The sequence below is a fragment of the Rana temporaria genome, chromosome 9 (assembly GCF_905171775.1).
Source record: "Rana temporaria chromosome 9, aRanTem1.1, whole genome shotgun sequence".
Taxonomy (NCBI): domain Eukaryota; kingdom Metazoa; phylum Chordata; class Amphibia; order Anura; family Ranidae; genus Rana; species Rana temporaria.
In genome coordinates, this window is record NC_053497.1 from 132345848 (window position 1) to 132361957 (window position 16110).

Genomic DNA, 16110 nt, shown 5'->3' on the forward strand with positions numbered 1-16110 from the left:
CTCGACGGGATCCTCGACAGTTTCCTCGTCGAAAAATGTACACGCGACCGGTTTCCTCGGCAAAAAAAAAATCCCAGCAAGTTTCTTGCTGGTTTTTGCCGAGAAACTCGGTCGTGTGTACGAGGCCTTAGTCTGTAGGGTTCAATATTGAGTTGGCCCACCCTTTGCAACTATAAAAGCTTCAACTCTTCTGGGAAGGCTGTCCACAAGGTTTAGGAGTGTGTCTATGGGAATGTTTGACCATTCTTCCAGAAGCGTATGTTCATGTGCGTGTAAAGGCAGGCATCCCAAAACTTTTGGTACTATAGTGTAAATACCAGGGAGAATGAGACCCCCACCAAAGGATGCAGCGGGTAGGCGGAGTTGGGAACACATACACGAACACAGCCCACGTAAGAAGCCAGTAGGTGATTCGGCCTGCCAGCTTTTACCAAAAACTGGACCATGACCCTTATTACCCCTACCCTTCACCACACACACAATTTTATGTACAACCTTAATCCAACTAGTTCTATAAAAAGTTTTTTATTCCGGTGACAAAGTTTAGCTGAAGAAATCTTCTTACAAAAAAATATTTTTATAATTATCCTCTTTTTTATCATTTAAAAAATCGTTTTGGGGATCAAACACGCTGCAAAGACCTTTTACTTAATTTCTTATTTGTAATGAGAAACAGACTCTTGTGAGGTGATAAGAAGGGGGGTTATGAATTACTGGTGACCCCCCCCTGTACTGTACAACTTGTATGTTGTTTTTTTTTTTTTTTTTCAACAAGGGCGGGGCAACGGGAGGGACACTAATGTATTAGAAAACACAAGTGCCATTAAAGGCTGAAGATACAAGGCAGAGAAGAAGTGCACTGAGAGTCCAATTAGCAAGAAGAGTTAAATCCACATATAACATGAAAGGTGGCGAAAGCTGTTTCTGAGACAGCAATACATCTAATAATAGAAGATACCAAGATATTAAAGGGTTAAACCAACAAGGATAAACCAGTCAACTGTTCTCCAGATAAAGGTGAGTTTATAAAAAAAATAACACACACACATATATATATAGATCTATATATATATATATATATATATATATATATGGAATCGTACAGTATCTGAGTTTTATTATATTATTATATTATATATTATATTATTATATTATATTATTATATTATATTATATATTATATATTATATTATTATATTATTATATTATATTATTATATTATATTATATATTATATATTATATTATTATATTATTATATTATATTATTATATTATATTATTATATTATATTATTATATCTGAGAATATATCAGTTTTAACAAAATTCAAGTTAAAATCAGTTATGGATAACCCGTTGCCTTTCAAATATTAACAAATTACAGCGTCCACTGTAACCTGACAGCCTGCTGTGACTTGTAGTTCAGCAGCAGTTAGAAACTTGCCTGTGAATGGAATTTAATATTATTGGAGGTTGCCGATTGTTATATATATATTTTTTCTGAATTTAAAAGGTGTGTTATGCAATTACATGCCGTGACATTGACAATGCTGATAATTTTTTTATTTTTTAACGTTACCACTGCTTTATGCTTTCACTTTTCAGCCTATTTACAGAATTATTGGCACTAAATGTAAAATATTTCTTAATAATTTACTAAGCGAACCTCAAACTTATGAGCAGCCGTGGCTGTATGCAAATATTCAGCTTTTTGTTTTAAATAATTTACTCTTCAGTGATATTTACATCTCTATACAACTCTATACACCACAAAATGACAATGATACAGTACAATTTTACTATAATATATATATATATATAAATATGTTATGCATATAGTATGATTTTTTTTTTTTTGTTTGTATTTGTTGTTTTTTGTTTGTTTTTATGTTGTAGCAAGCACTAGTGACTCAAACTACAATAAATAATAACATGTTACTAATGTTTAACTTACAAATCTATGTATATAAAAAAAATGAAAAAACCTCTAGAGGTGGAATTTTTGAGGCAACAAATAAACTCAGAAAAAATGATAGAAAATAGGATTACCCGCCTCTACTGCCGCCAGTTGATCTGGTGACTTTGTTTGATGAAGGATAGCATCAATTCAACATCCAGATTTCAATCATTGTCTATGTTTTTAATGTTTGTATATTATGACATCACCTTATTTAATTTTTTCAATATTTCAAATATTTTTCTATAATTTTTTTCTGAGTTTATTTGTTGTCTTAAAAATCTCACCTCTAGAGGTTTTTTTTTATTTTTATATACAAGGGATGATGGCAACCACATGTTCCTCTACATGAGTTGGTCCTTTACAAATCTATGTATATGTCCTTTTTTTATTTATTTTCTTACTATTTTTTATTAGTATGATTAATATTATTGTTATTTTTTGTTATTTCAATTTCCTTGAAGCTATTAATAGCATGTCACTAATGTTTAACTTACAAATCTATGTATAGGTCCTTTTTTTATTTATTTTTTTACTATTTTTTATTATTATTATTTTTATTATTGTTATTTCAATTTCCTTGAAGCTAGTAATAACGTGTCACTAACTTACAAATCTATGTATATGTCCTTTTTTTATAATTTTTTTTACTATTTTTTATTATTATGATTATTATTATTGTTATTTTTTGTTATTTCAATTTCCTTGAAGCTATTAATAACATGTCACTAATGTTTAACTTACAAATCTATGTATATGTCCTTTTTTTTATTTTATTTTTTACTATTTTTTATTATTATTATTATTGTTATTTTTGTTATTTTAATTTCCTTGAAGCTAGTAATAACATGTCACTAATGTTTAACTTACAAATCTATGTATATGTCCTTTTTTTATTTATTTTTTTACTATTTTTTATTATTATGATTTTTATTATTGTTATTTCAATTTCCTTGAAGCTAGTAAAAACATATCACTAAGAGTCGGTTCACACAGCAGCGGCACGACTTCGGGGGCGACTCTGCAAGTCGTCCTGAGGACGACTTCAGAGGCGATTTGCAAAACGACTTCTGTATAGAAGTCAATGCAGGTCGCCCCGAGCCGCCCACGAAGTCGTACAGGAACCTTTTTCTAAGTCGGAGCGACTTGCGTCGCTCCTATTAGAACGGTTCCATTGCATTGAATGGGACGCGACACGTCAGGCGGCTGAGCCCCAGTGTGAACCGGGTCTAACTTACAAATCTATGTCCTTTTTTTTTTTTTTTTACTATTTTTTATTATTATGATTATTATTATTGTTATTTTTTGTTATTTCAATTTCCTTGAAGCTATTAATAACATGTCACTAATGTTTAACTTACAAATCTATGTATATGTCCTTTTTTTTATTTATTTTTTTACTATTTTTTATTATTATTATTGTTATTTTTGTTATTTCAATTTCCTTGAAGCTAGTTGACATTAGACTTTTTTTTTTTTTTTCGATGAACAGATTTATGGATAATATTTTGTATTTGGATAATTATTATTTATTAGCAGAAAAGCATAAGCTTTCAAACTTGATAAATATTGGTGAATTTTGTATCTGTATTATAAAATGGGTTATTGATTCAGTTGTTGTTGCTTATTTTTGAGATTTCTTAGGGAAAAAAATGCACTCTCAAATATCTGTAAAAAGATGCATATTAACCAGTCAATTTGTAACTGGAATTTGGGGACAGTACAATAATTTTGGATTTTATTTTCCAGTGTAAAGACTTGCTCTTTGGAGGCAATATGAATGCCTGGAGTTGGGAACACATGCATATACGTATGCCTGTACAACAGCATGCATATGTATGTAAAAAAAAAAAAATCGTAAAAAAAAAAAAAATTGGATTACTTTGTGAGTGCCTGTATACACAACTAGATTTCCCCAAAAACTGACAAACATTAAGACATTGCCCCCCAATTATTGGTCTTGTAACCAGATCCCTAGGACCTGACACAGTCCTATCTTTAATTTGGTCATTTTTGTAACGCAATACTAATATTCTCATTTTTTTGGCTCCCACTCACGCATAGATTTTGGCAATCCTTGTGATAAAGAGGGAATCCAATTTTCAGAGCTTGTCATTGCGCCATAGCTACACGAATGTGACTCAACGCTTGTTCGGCCGTTGCAAACTTTGCTAGAACTGAGAGCATTGCCTGTAAGCATAGGTTTGTGTATGGCTACCGTAAAATCTACCGTAAAATCCTATCTGAAAAACAATATATGAGGCAATGGAATGTTGCACTCATCAAAAATCGCCCAAAAAATCGCCATTTTCTAGCATGTGTAATTTATGAGAATATAACTAGTAAAAAAAACATTTTTAAAAATATTCATTTAAAAAAAAAACAGTATAATATACATTGTGTCATAAAAACAAAAAATAATGTTGGTAAAAAAAAAAGACCAAGTAAACCCGTGAGGACTTTTTTTTTAACCACTTGCTTACTGTGCACATATACCCCCTTCCTGGCCAGGCGAATTTTCAGCTTCCGGCACTGCGTCGATTTAAGTGACAATTGTGCGTTCGTGGGACGTGGCTCCCAAACAAAATTGGCGTCCTTTTTTCCCCACAAATAGAGCCCACAAATAGAGCTTTCTTTTGATGGTATTTGATCGCCTCTGCTGTTTTTATTTTTTGTGCTATAAACAAAAAAAGATCATCAATTTTGAAAAAAAAAACACAATATTTTTTACTTTTTGCTATAATAAATATCGCATTTACATGTATTACACGGTATTGCTCCTTGATTCTTACTCTACTTGTGTTTGATTTTATAACGGTATCCAGGCTCCTATTGGTGCTTGTGGTGTTTTTGTTCTATTTTTTTTTTTCCTCCTTACAAGGCATTAATATTGTGTGATGAATAGAATTGCTTTAAGTTTTTATTTTTAATTTTTTTTTCCTTTTTTGGAAAATGTTATTGTTTGATGATTGGCCTATGTATGCTGACTATTCTGTTATTTTCTCTAATAAAAACATTGAAATATAAATATCCCATTTAAAAAAAAAAAAAAAATCTCAGTACATATTTTTGGTAAAAAAAAAATCGCAATAAGCGTATAGTGACTGGTTTGTGCAAAAGGTATAGCGCCTACAAAATAGGTGACATAATTATGATTTTTTTTTATAATTTTTTTTTTTACTAGTAATGGCGGCGATCTGCAATTTTTTTATTGGGACTGCGACATTATGGCGGACACATCGGACACTTTTGACACATTTTTTAGACCATTCACATTTATACAGTGAACAGTGCTATAAATATGCACTGATTACTGTATAAATGTGACTGGCAGAAAAGGGGTTAACACTAGGGGGCGAGGAAGGGGTTAAATGTGTAGCCTAGTGAGTGATTCTAACTGTAGGGGGAGGGGACTGACTCGGGGAGGTGGCTGATCTGTGTCCCTATGTACAAGGGACACAGCATCGGTCTCCTCTCCCTGACAGGACGTGGATCTCAGTGTTTACACACAGAGATCAACGTCCCTGCTCTGTCACTGGGCCATCGCGGCTGCCGGGCACGTGCATCGTGTTCCCAGTAACGCAGCGGGTGTGCGCGCGTGGCCCCGGCAGCGCACACGTGCCCCCTAGCGGCTTTAAAAGACGAGGAACGTCATATGACGTCCTGTCAGAACAACTGAGCTACTATACCGCCGTCAATTGACGGCAGCTGGTAGATAAGTGGTTAAATAAAATTTGGCACAATGCAACCTTCTCTGTTTTCGCAATGTGCTGTAATGCATTTCTATCCATTAATTTTGAATGAGCTGTTTAATGCAATGCAACGTTGGCAACACATACATTACAGCGAGCTGCGCCGTGGTGTCACTCGTGGAAGTCTGTTCCATGCATCCACTACTCTTTTAGTAAAATAATACTTGGTCCTAAAAGAGTGATTTACTAAAGGAGTAGAAAATATTATATTAGACCAATTCATTTGAAGGAGGAAAGTTCACTTTCAAAACTCGATCATGAAATAAAAAACAAAATAATAATTGCAAATGATTGGATAATCTTGAACATTAAAGGGCTCATGCACACAGGATGTTTTTGCAGCTGCTTTTAGGGGCATCTGGCGTTTTTGTTTACTGTCCGAACGCTCCTCCATGTTAGCCTATGGGGTTGATTTACTAAAGGCAAATAGACTGTGCACTTTGCAAAATGCACTTGCTCTCCGCAAGAGTTTAGTAAATGGGGTAAAGGTTCACTTTGCAAAGAATATCCAATCACGTGCAAGGAAATTAGAAAAAGCAGCATTTTTTTGCTTGCACATGATTGGATGATGGAAGTCAGCTGAGCTTCTGCTCATTTACTAAGCTCTGGAGCAACTGCTCTTGCAAAGTGCACTGTCTATTTGCCTTTAGTAAATCAACCCTTATGTGTCCATGCACATATAAACTTTCAGAGGAGTTTAACCACTTAAGTCCCGGACCTTTAGGCAGCTAAATACCCAGGCCAGGTTTTGCGATTCAGCACTGCGTCGTTTTAACAGAAAATTGCGCAGTCGTGCGACGTGGCTCCCAAACAAAATTGGCGTCCTTTTTTCCCCACAAATAGAGCTTTCTTTTGGTGGTATTTGATCACCTCTGCGGTTTTTATTTTTTGCGCTATAAACAAAAATAGAGCGACAATTTTGAAAAAAAAATCAATATTTTTTACATTTTGCTATAATAAATATCCCCCAAAAACATATATTAAAAAAAATTTCCCTCAGTTTAGGCCGATACGTATTCTTCTACCTATTTTTGGTAAAAAAAATCGCAATAAGCGTTTATCGATTGCTTTGCGCAAAATTTATAGCGTTTACAAAATAGGGGATAGTTTTATTATTTATTAATTTTTTACTACTAATGGCGGCGATCAGTGATTTTTTTCGTGACTGCGACATTATGGCGGACACTTCGGACAATTTTGACACATTTTTGGGACCATTGTCATTTTCACAGCAAAAAATGCATTTAAATTGCATTGTTTATTGTGAAAATGACAGTTGCAGTTTTGGAGTTAACCACAGGGGGCGCTGAAGGAGTTAGGGTTCACCTAGTGTGTGTTTACAACTGTAGGGGGGTGTGGCTGTAGGAATGACGTCATCGATCGTGTATTCCTATAAAAGGGATGACTCGATCGATGCGCCGCCACAGTGAAGCACTGGGAAGCCGTGTTTACATACGGCTCTCCCCGTTTTTCAGCTCCGGGGAGCGATCGCGACAGAACGGCTATAAACGAATAGCCGCGCCCTCGTCCCGGATCGCTCCCCGAGGGTTACCGACCGCCGCATGTACCGGGGGGGGGGGGGGGGTCCCGATCGGACCCCAGACCCGCAGAAAGGCAGGGACGTACATGTACGCCCATATGCCTGTCCGTGCCATTCTGTGGACGTATATGTACATGCGGCGGGCGTTAACCGGTTAAACATTTAGGCCCCTTTCACACTGGGGCGTTTTCCGAGCGAAGCCTCATCTGCAATCCCAATGTGCTGGTAAAGCACCGCTAAGACCCTAAAGTTTTAGGGCGTTTTTGCAGTGCCTCAGTGTGAAAGGGCAAGGCGTTTTTACAGCGCTTTTTCAATTCATTTCAATGGAAAGGGGCGTTTTTGGAGTGTTTTTTTCAGCGCCCAAAAGCTGCTCCAAAGATGCTGCTTGCAGGACTTTTCTCAATGCCCCGCCAGTGCAACGCCTCAGTGTGAAAGGGCAAGGCGTTTTTACAGCGCTTTTTCAATTAATTTCAATGGAGAGGGGCGTTTTCAGTGCCCCAAAAGCTGCTCCAAAGATGCTGCTTGCAGGACTGAAAGAGTCCATGGAGATGCCTGGAGAGCGTTTTATGAGCATTTTAATAGCGCTTTTTTAAACGCTAAATCGCTGTAAAAACGCTTCAGTGTGAAAGGGGTCTTAGGGGTATTAAAAAAAAAAAACAGACTGCCAGTGCGTCCAGGAGCAGAGGCTGCTTGGCTATAAAAAAGCAAAACGCCCAAAAAAACATTGCTAAACGCCGCTAAATGTCATAGAAAGCTTTTAGCTGCGTTTCATGTTTTTAGGCGTTCTTACATTTTAGGGAGTGTTTTTACTGTAAAAACGCTAACGCTCAAAATCGCGCATAAACGCTATTCAAAAATGCTGTTAAAAGGGCGTTTTTTGCGCTGCTATTTCCAGACAGCGCTGTTTCTTTCTTTTTTCTTTTTTTAAATGTCCTGCGTGCATGAGCCCTAAACCTTCGCTACTCAGTTAGTAAATCAGCTGTCTAGTACCACTCAGGCTGCAATCACACTTGAGCTGCGTATTATTGGTCGTTTTGCAAGGTTTTTGTTTTGGGTTTCTACAAGCGTTTTTGCAAGCGACTGAGGCTTGAGCGAATATTTTTTATCTTTTTTTTTTTTTGGGAGAAAGCTTTTTACAAGGGATTTTCTTTTTTTTCGGACGCTCCCATTAAAATCCAATGGGGCCAAAAGGCTTAATGCTTGTAGCTCAGAAGAAGTTCCTTATTATATGCTTTGTATATATGGGCTTTGTACTTCATCAGGGTGTTTACAAGCTAGCATAGAATTTTACACAGGACTAAAAGTTTTTAGGACATTGAGGCTCATTGAATTGTTTTTATGATGTTGATCACATTCATATGTTTATCTAAAGACAGTGGCCCGGATTCAAGTAGATTTGCGCATTTTTTACGGAGGCGCAGGGCAACTTTTAAGCCCTGCGCCCCCGCAAATTTACTACGATGCCCTTGATTCACAGAAGCAGTAGCTCCGTAAATTGCGTGGGCGCGCCGGCAAAATGCCCGGTGTAAGCGCGCGCAATTTAAATGATCCCGTAGGGGGCGGGAATCATTTAAATTAGGCGCGTTCCCGCGCCGAGCGTAGAGCGCATGCTCCGTCGGGAAACTTTCCCGACGTGCATTGCGGCAAATGACGTCGCAAGGACGTCATTTGCTTTAAAGTGAACGTGAATGGCGTCCAGCGCCATTCACGATTCACTTACGCAAACTACGTAACTTTCAAATTTGCGACGCGGGAACGACGGGTATACGTAACATTGGCTGCCCCTGCTAATAGCAGGGGCAGCCTTACGCGAAAACCGCCGCACGGAAACAACGTAAATTGCGTACACAGGGCTTGCGCAACGTTGTGAATCAGCGTTAGTATGCAATTTGCATACTATACGCTGAGCACAACGGGAACGCCACCTAGCGGCCATCGCAAGAATGCAGCCTAAGAAATGCGGGCATAAGAGCCTTATGCCGCGCATATCTTAGGCTGCAGTCGGCGTAACAAGGTTCCTGAATCAGGAGCATTCGTTACGCCGGGGCAAGTAAGCAATTGCGCTGCGTAACTATGGTTACACAGGCGCAATTGCTTCTTGAATCCAGGCCAGTACTGTTTAAGCCCTTTTTACCTAAGCCCTCCCAAGAAATTTTGCATATATTTTGAATATTGCAGCTTACCATTAGTTAGGTGCGATGGCTGCATTTGTTTTCATTTTTTCACACAAAGCACATTTTTCAGCAAGTACAGAAAATGCCTGTTGATTTTGATAGAAATGTAGTGTCTTTTCGTTTTACTTCTTCTGAGCTGAACAGGCAGCAAAAACAATCTTATCTTTTATGTAAATGACTAATCGCTTTGGTCCTAGTGTAATGATATGAACAAAGGTAGAGGTGTTTGAATGGCTGCAGAAAAAAGAAAATGTTATACCTTGGCTCGTCGAGTTTCTCGTCAGTTTCCTTGACGAAAATGTACACACGACCGGTTTCCTCTGCAAAAAAATATCTCCCAGCGAGTTTCTTGCTGGTTTTTGCCGAGAAACTTGGTCGTGTGTACGAGGCCTGAGTCTTTTAGATTCTGGACGTCTAGTCAGATTTGGACTGGGAGATTCCTTTCTTTGGGTGCTCATGTTTTTGCAGGGGTATTTAAATATTTCCATGGGCTGTCCAGCCAAGGGTGCCCTCTCAGGCTCCAGACGACTGCAGTGGCATGATGCCCAGATGCAGCACCAAGAACGGTAAAAGTCGCATGACAAGTCGTACCCCATGATTTCCAATGAGTACCGTTCATATCTGTGACTTCAAAGTAGTCTCTGCACTACTTTAGTCTGACTTTGATGCGACTTGAGGTCCATAGACCTCAAGTTTGCACAGGCATTGCTTCAAGTGGCGTCAAAGTCGTGGAAAAGTTGCGCTACCTTCAGGTCGTACAAGTGTAAAATCACCCATTGGCTTTGCATAACTTTCATGGATCCCATTGGTGAATTCTTCATATTTCTCAATTCTTCCCTACTCTGCATTACCTAGCTACAAAACGTCCTATGTGTTCCCGATCCCGTGTAACAATATTCTCTCCATTAACTAAAATATATTTAAACTCTAGCCGGGTGACTTGGACCTTTACATAATTGCTAAAGGAGGAGTCAGATCTGGGAACACAGTTTTGGATAAAGACAAAATGAACCACTAACCTAAATCTAAAGTGTTTTTTTTTTTTTTCGTGGATAGAGTTGGAAAGGGTTATTAATAGGGTTGTCCCGATACCACTTTTTTAGAACTGAGTACAAGTACCGATATTTTTTTTCAAGTACTCGCCGATACCGAATACCGATAGTTTTTTTTAAATGTGTCCCCAAATGCAGCCATGTCCCCCCACAAATGCAGCCATGTCCCCCCATATATGCAGCCATGTCCCCTACATATGCAGCCATGTCCCCCCACAGATGCAGCCATGTCCCCCCACAGATGCAGCCATGTCCCCCCCATATGCAGCCATGTCCCTCCCATATCCAGCCATGTCCCCCCCATATCCAGCCATGTCCCCCCCATATCCAGCCATGTGCCCCCCATATCCAGCCATGCCCCCCCATATGCAGCCATGTCCCCCCCATATCCAGCCATGTCCCCCCATATCCAGCCATGTCCCCCCATATCCAGCCATGTCCCCCCCATATCCAGCCATGTCCCCCCATATGCAGCCATGTCCCCCCCATATCCAGCCATGTCCCCCCATATGCAGCCATGTCCCCCCCATATCCAGCCATGTCCCCCCCATATCCAGCCATGTCCCCCCATATGCAGCCATGTCCCCCCCATATATGCAGCCATGTCCCCCTTACCTACATACGAGTACTCCCGCAAATACTCGGAATCGGTCACGATACCGATACTAGTATCGGTATCGGTACAACCCTAGTTATTAACCCTCTCAGGTTTTTATTGCACTCAGTGTATCTACTAGGGAGATATTCACTGGAACGGGAAATCTCCCAATGAGGATAATTTCTCTTCCGACAACTGTCTAACGCCGGCCATACACAGAGCAAATGTCTTTCCTTGCACAATTCCCCCATCAACACAGGCAGTGCTGACAGGGAAATCAGCAATTGTCTTCTCTCAGCAGGGGAAGCCATCCCCGCCATGAGATGACAGTAATTATCGCTAGAAGCTATAGCAGCTGCTAGTGATAATGGCAGGAGAATCCATCAGTCTGGTTGTACCCAAGTTGATTTATAGCGATAGATCAACTTGGGTACAACCAGCCTGCCGGGTTCTCTGTAAATTCAGCCTACCCATTAACGGTTCGAACCTTGGTCGGTTTGGCAGAGATTGGAACCGTGTATGGCTGGCCTAAGGCCTCGTACACACGACCGAGTTTCTCAGCAAAAACCAGCAAGAAACTTGCTGGTATTTTTTTTTTGCCGAGGAAACCGGTCGTGTGTACACTTTTCGACGAGGAAACTGCCGAGGATCTCGTCGTGCCAAAAAGAGAGCATGTCTTCTTTTTCCTCGACGGGAATGGGGAAATTTGGTTTGCCGAGATCCTCGACAGCCTAACAAGGAACTTGACGAGCAAAACGATGTGTTTCGCCCGTCGAGTTTCTCAGTCGTGTGTACGAGGCTTAAGAGAGGGTATCCCTCACTTTGACAGGAAGTGAAAGAATATCTCCCCAATGGAACACAAATAGACAGGGGGGTATAGGCATTACACATGTAAGGGGCCCGAATGTCCCCAGGGGCTCGGTTGCCCCCCTGCTGGAGAGAGGAGAGGAGAGAAAACACATTCATTTTTTTCATTTTTGGCAGTTGCAGATAGAATAAATAATCTTTGTGCACATGTTTGTATTCATTAGGGCAGACCCTGGTGTTACATAGCTATTGATGGATCCAATGGGGATCATACAATCAGATGGTAATGTATGATCAGCTAAAAAAAGGGATGTAAACAATTTGGTAAAATAAAAATGTCTTCATAAAGATCCATCCACCAGATCTAGAAACAGAATAATTACAGAGGATAGAGAGACAGGAGGACTTGGGTCCAGAAGCGGCGATATGCCTTTGTTGTGTAATTCTGAATGTAACCTCCACGCTACACCCACAATGGAAAGTATATCGAGGGGTTATGTGATTTTATGTTATATAACATATCTAAAGAGCATTGGTGTTGCAACCCATGATATTTATATTCAAAGCTGAATTCTAAGTGGTTTCTGTTGAATTATTTGTACTACAGGGATCACCTATAAAGCGTTGTACGGGAAAAAGTTTCCAGAATCAGAGGGCCAGATTCACATACAATTGCGGCCGTGTAACGTAACCTGTTTACGTTACACCGCCGCAAGTTTACAGTGTTAGTGCCCGATCCACAAAGCACTTACCTGTAAACTTGCAGCGGTGTAGCGTTAACACGTCCGGCGCAAGCCCGCCCAATTCAAATGGGGCGGGTACCATTTAAATTAGGCGCGCTCCCGCGCCGGACGTACTGCGCATGCTCTGTTCGCACTTTTCTCGAAGTGCTTTGCGTGAAATACGGCGGCGCGACGTGTTTGTGAATCGCGACGTGCGTAACGTACTTACGCCAGGAAAAAAAAAAATTCAAAAGCAACGCGGGAACGACGGGCATACTTTAACATAGTGGAGTAATTTTACACCATGTCAATAGCAGCCCTAACTTTGCGACGTGAAACTAAGACTTGCGCCGACGTAACAACGGGAAAAACCTTTGTGGATCGCCGTAACTGCTAAATTGCATACCCGACGCTGGAATACGACGCGAACTCCACCCAGCGGCGGCAGAGGTACTGCATCCTAAGATCCGACGGTGTAAGTCAATTACACCTGTCGGATCTAAGGGCTATTTATGCGTAACTGATTCTATGAATCAGTCGCATAGATACTCTGAGAGATACGACGGCGTTTCAGAGAAACGCCGTCGTATCTCTTCTGTGAATCTGGCCCTTAGTTCTCTTTCCAAACCTACACTGCAAAAAAAAAAAGCAGGGAGATGTCAAGTTTCTAGTAGAGATGCACTGAAATTTGGACCACCGAAACATATCAGTCGAAAATGGTGTTATCTGCATTTTGGCAATAAGAGAAAAGGGTGCCGTTAATGACACCGAAAACGCACGCGTTTTTGCTGTGATTTTACTGTATTTATGTTTTTTCATAGGTCATGTGACTCAAAAAACGCATTAAAAAATGTAACAAGGGTGCGTTATTGATGAATATTCTGATGATATTCTTGCTGCGTTCTCAATGAACTTCAATGGAGAGGTGCGTTTTTGGTGTGGTTTTTTTTAACCGACCAAAAATGCAGCAAGCAAGATTTTTAACACCACAACGAAAGCGCTACAAACCAGTGTGAAGACATACATAGAATTTCAAGGGATGCCATTAATGGCAGACAATAAATTCATATATATTTACAGTCATGATAATAATTAAAAAGTCAGAAATAATACAATTATATATATAAAAAATAGATATATATATATTTTTATTTTTTCTTCGGCCAAATGCATCCTGCATTTTCGGTTTTGGCACCAACATTTCCATTTGGTGCACCTCTAGTTTCTATACTTTACTGACAGGTACTTTAGGATAGAGTGCTATTCACACATGAATCCCAATGTTATAAAAGGGCAGCATCACCCAATACTAATATCAGATATTTGAAGCTGTAGGCTTAAAGGTGAGCTCCACCCAAAAGGGGAATCTCAGCTTATTTTCCTCCCCCCCCCCCCCAGGGCCGTCTTAATAGCATCTTGGGCCCCTGGGCAAAGTAATGCTCTGGGACCTCTACAATGATGACAGTGCAGGTAAACAGACATCAAGTAGGTAGGAGGCTGCCTCCCCTGTGTATCTATCACTCTCTGTGCTATCATGGGGCCCCCAATTTCGGGGAAACGTAGGCTCAAGGACCAGCTGCTTTGGGGAAAGTGCAGGGGGCTCCCCATGCAGCTGGGGCCCCTGGGCAGTGCCCAGGTGTGCCCTCTCATTAAGACAGCCCTGCCTCCCCCCCCTCCGCTGCCACATTTGGCACCTTTTGGGAGTTTGAAGCGGGTACCTCGTTTTGACAGGTACCCTCTACCACTTTCGGGTAACTTCACTGCAGAGAAGTCATCTGGAAGTTCACCCTCCCACCCTGCCGCTGGGCCATTCACAAAGCGCATTGCGCAAGTGCAGTAGGGGACCGGCTGTGAAGCCGCAAGGCTTCCTTGCCAGTTTCCCCTACCCGAAATGGTGGCAGCAGCACCCGAGAGCTAAATGAAAAATCGGCTCGGATGAAGACACCGCTGGATTCGTGGACAGGTAAGTGTCCTAATATTAAAAGTCAGCAGCTACAGTATTTGTAGCTGCTGACTTTTAGTTTTTTTCTGACAGAGTCGGGAGCTCCTCTTTAAATCACATATATATAATGTTGTATCTGGAGATATCCCAATTAAATAACAGAGGGCAAAAATTAAAACAACAATCATAATGAACTAATACATAATGGGGTTGATTGACTAAAACTGGAGAGTGCAAAATCTGGTGCAGCTTCTAGGATTTTTTCTTTGTCAAAACGGCGGAGACGCGCCCACGGAAATTCGGGGCTCGGGTAAGTAAAACGGGGGACAGACACTGTAAGTTTTTTTTTACCTTAATGCATAGGATGAAAAGACCAGAGCATGGCTCCAAAACAAAATTAAAAACCTTTTTTTCCCACGAATAGAGCTTTCTTTTGGTGGTATTTGATCACTTCTGCGGTTTTTCGTTTTTGCGCTATAAACAAAAATAGAGTGAAAAAAAACAAACAAAACAAAAACAAAAATAGAGCGAAACTTTGGAAAAAAAAGCAATAGTTTTTATTTTTTGCTATAATAAATATCCTCCAAAAATATATCAAAAAACAATTTTTTTCCTCAATTTAGGCCGATACGTATTCTTCTACATATTTTTGCAAAAAGCGTTTATTGATTGATTTGCGCAAAAGTTATAGCATCTACAAAATAGGGGATCGTTTTATGGCATTTTTATTAATATTTTTTTTTTTACTAGTAATGGCGGCGATCAGCAATTTTTATCGTGACTGCGACATTATGGCGGACACATCGGACACTTTTGCCACTATTTTGGGACCATTCACATTTATACAGCGATCAATGCTATAAGAATGCACTGATTACTTCATAAATGTGAATGGCAGTGAAGAGGTTAACCAGTAGGGGCGAGGAAGGGGTTAAGTGTGTCCTAGGGATGTGTTCTAACTGTAGGGGAGATGGGATATGTGTGACACGACATGACACTGATCACCGCTCCCGATTACAGGGAGCTGTGATCAGTGTCCTGTCACTAGGAAGAAGGGGACTTCGAGTCTGCGGGACAAGCGGTTAGACCCACAGAGCTTGCGGCGGCGCGCGCGCACCCATAACCCTGGGCCTTAAGCTCCCTGGCGGTAAACCCGAGTGTGACTCGGGGTTGGTTTTCAATGCTAAGATCGGTATCCCCGAGTCACGCTCGGGGTGGACGTGCAGCGGCGCGGCTTACCTTTCGCTGGATCCACAGGCAAGTTACTCTCCTTGTCCCTGGATCCAGCGATGCCACCCCGCTGTGTGAGCGAGCGGGACCTCCTCGCTCGATTCACAGTCTCCCCGTGTGCCGTCGATCTCAGTTATGACGCACGGGAGCGGAGAACGGCGCCAAATTCAAAAAAGTAAACAAACACTTTACATACAGTATACTGTAATCTTATAGATTACAGTACTGTATGTAAAAAATACACACCCCCCTTGTCCCTAGTGGTCTGCCCAGTGCCCTACATGTACTTTTATAAAAATAAAAAATGTAATTTCTGCCTAAAAACTGTAGATTGTCCAA

The 16110-nt window shown here is 40.4% G+C and overlaps 1 protein-coding gene across 4 annotated transcripts in view; it reads left to right on the plus strand.

The window, feature by feature from the left end:
• The first annotated feature begins 823 nt into the window (after nt 1–823).
• GATA1 (GATA binding protein 1) overlaps nt 824–16110 on the plus strand; it is a 68111-nt gene continuing 52824 nt past the window's right edge. For all 4 annotated transcript variants that reach the window (XM_040324556.1, XM_040324557.1, XM_040324555.1 and 1 more), the window contains exon 1: nt 824–1017. The gene's annotated coding sequence lies outside the window, so the exon portion shown is untranslated. The remainder of the gene's footprint in view (nt 1018–16110) is intronic.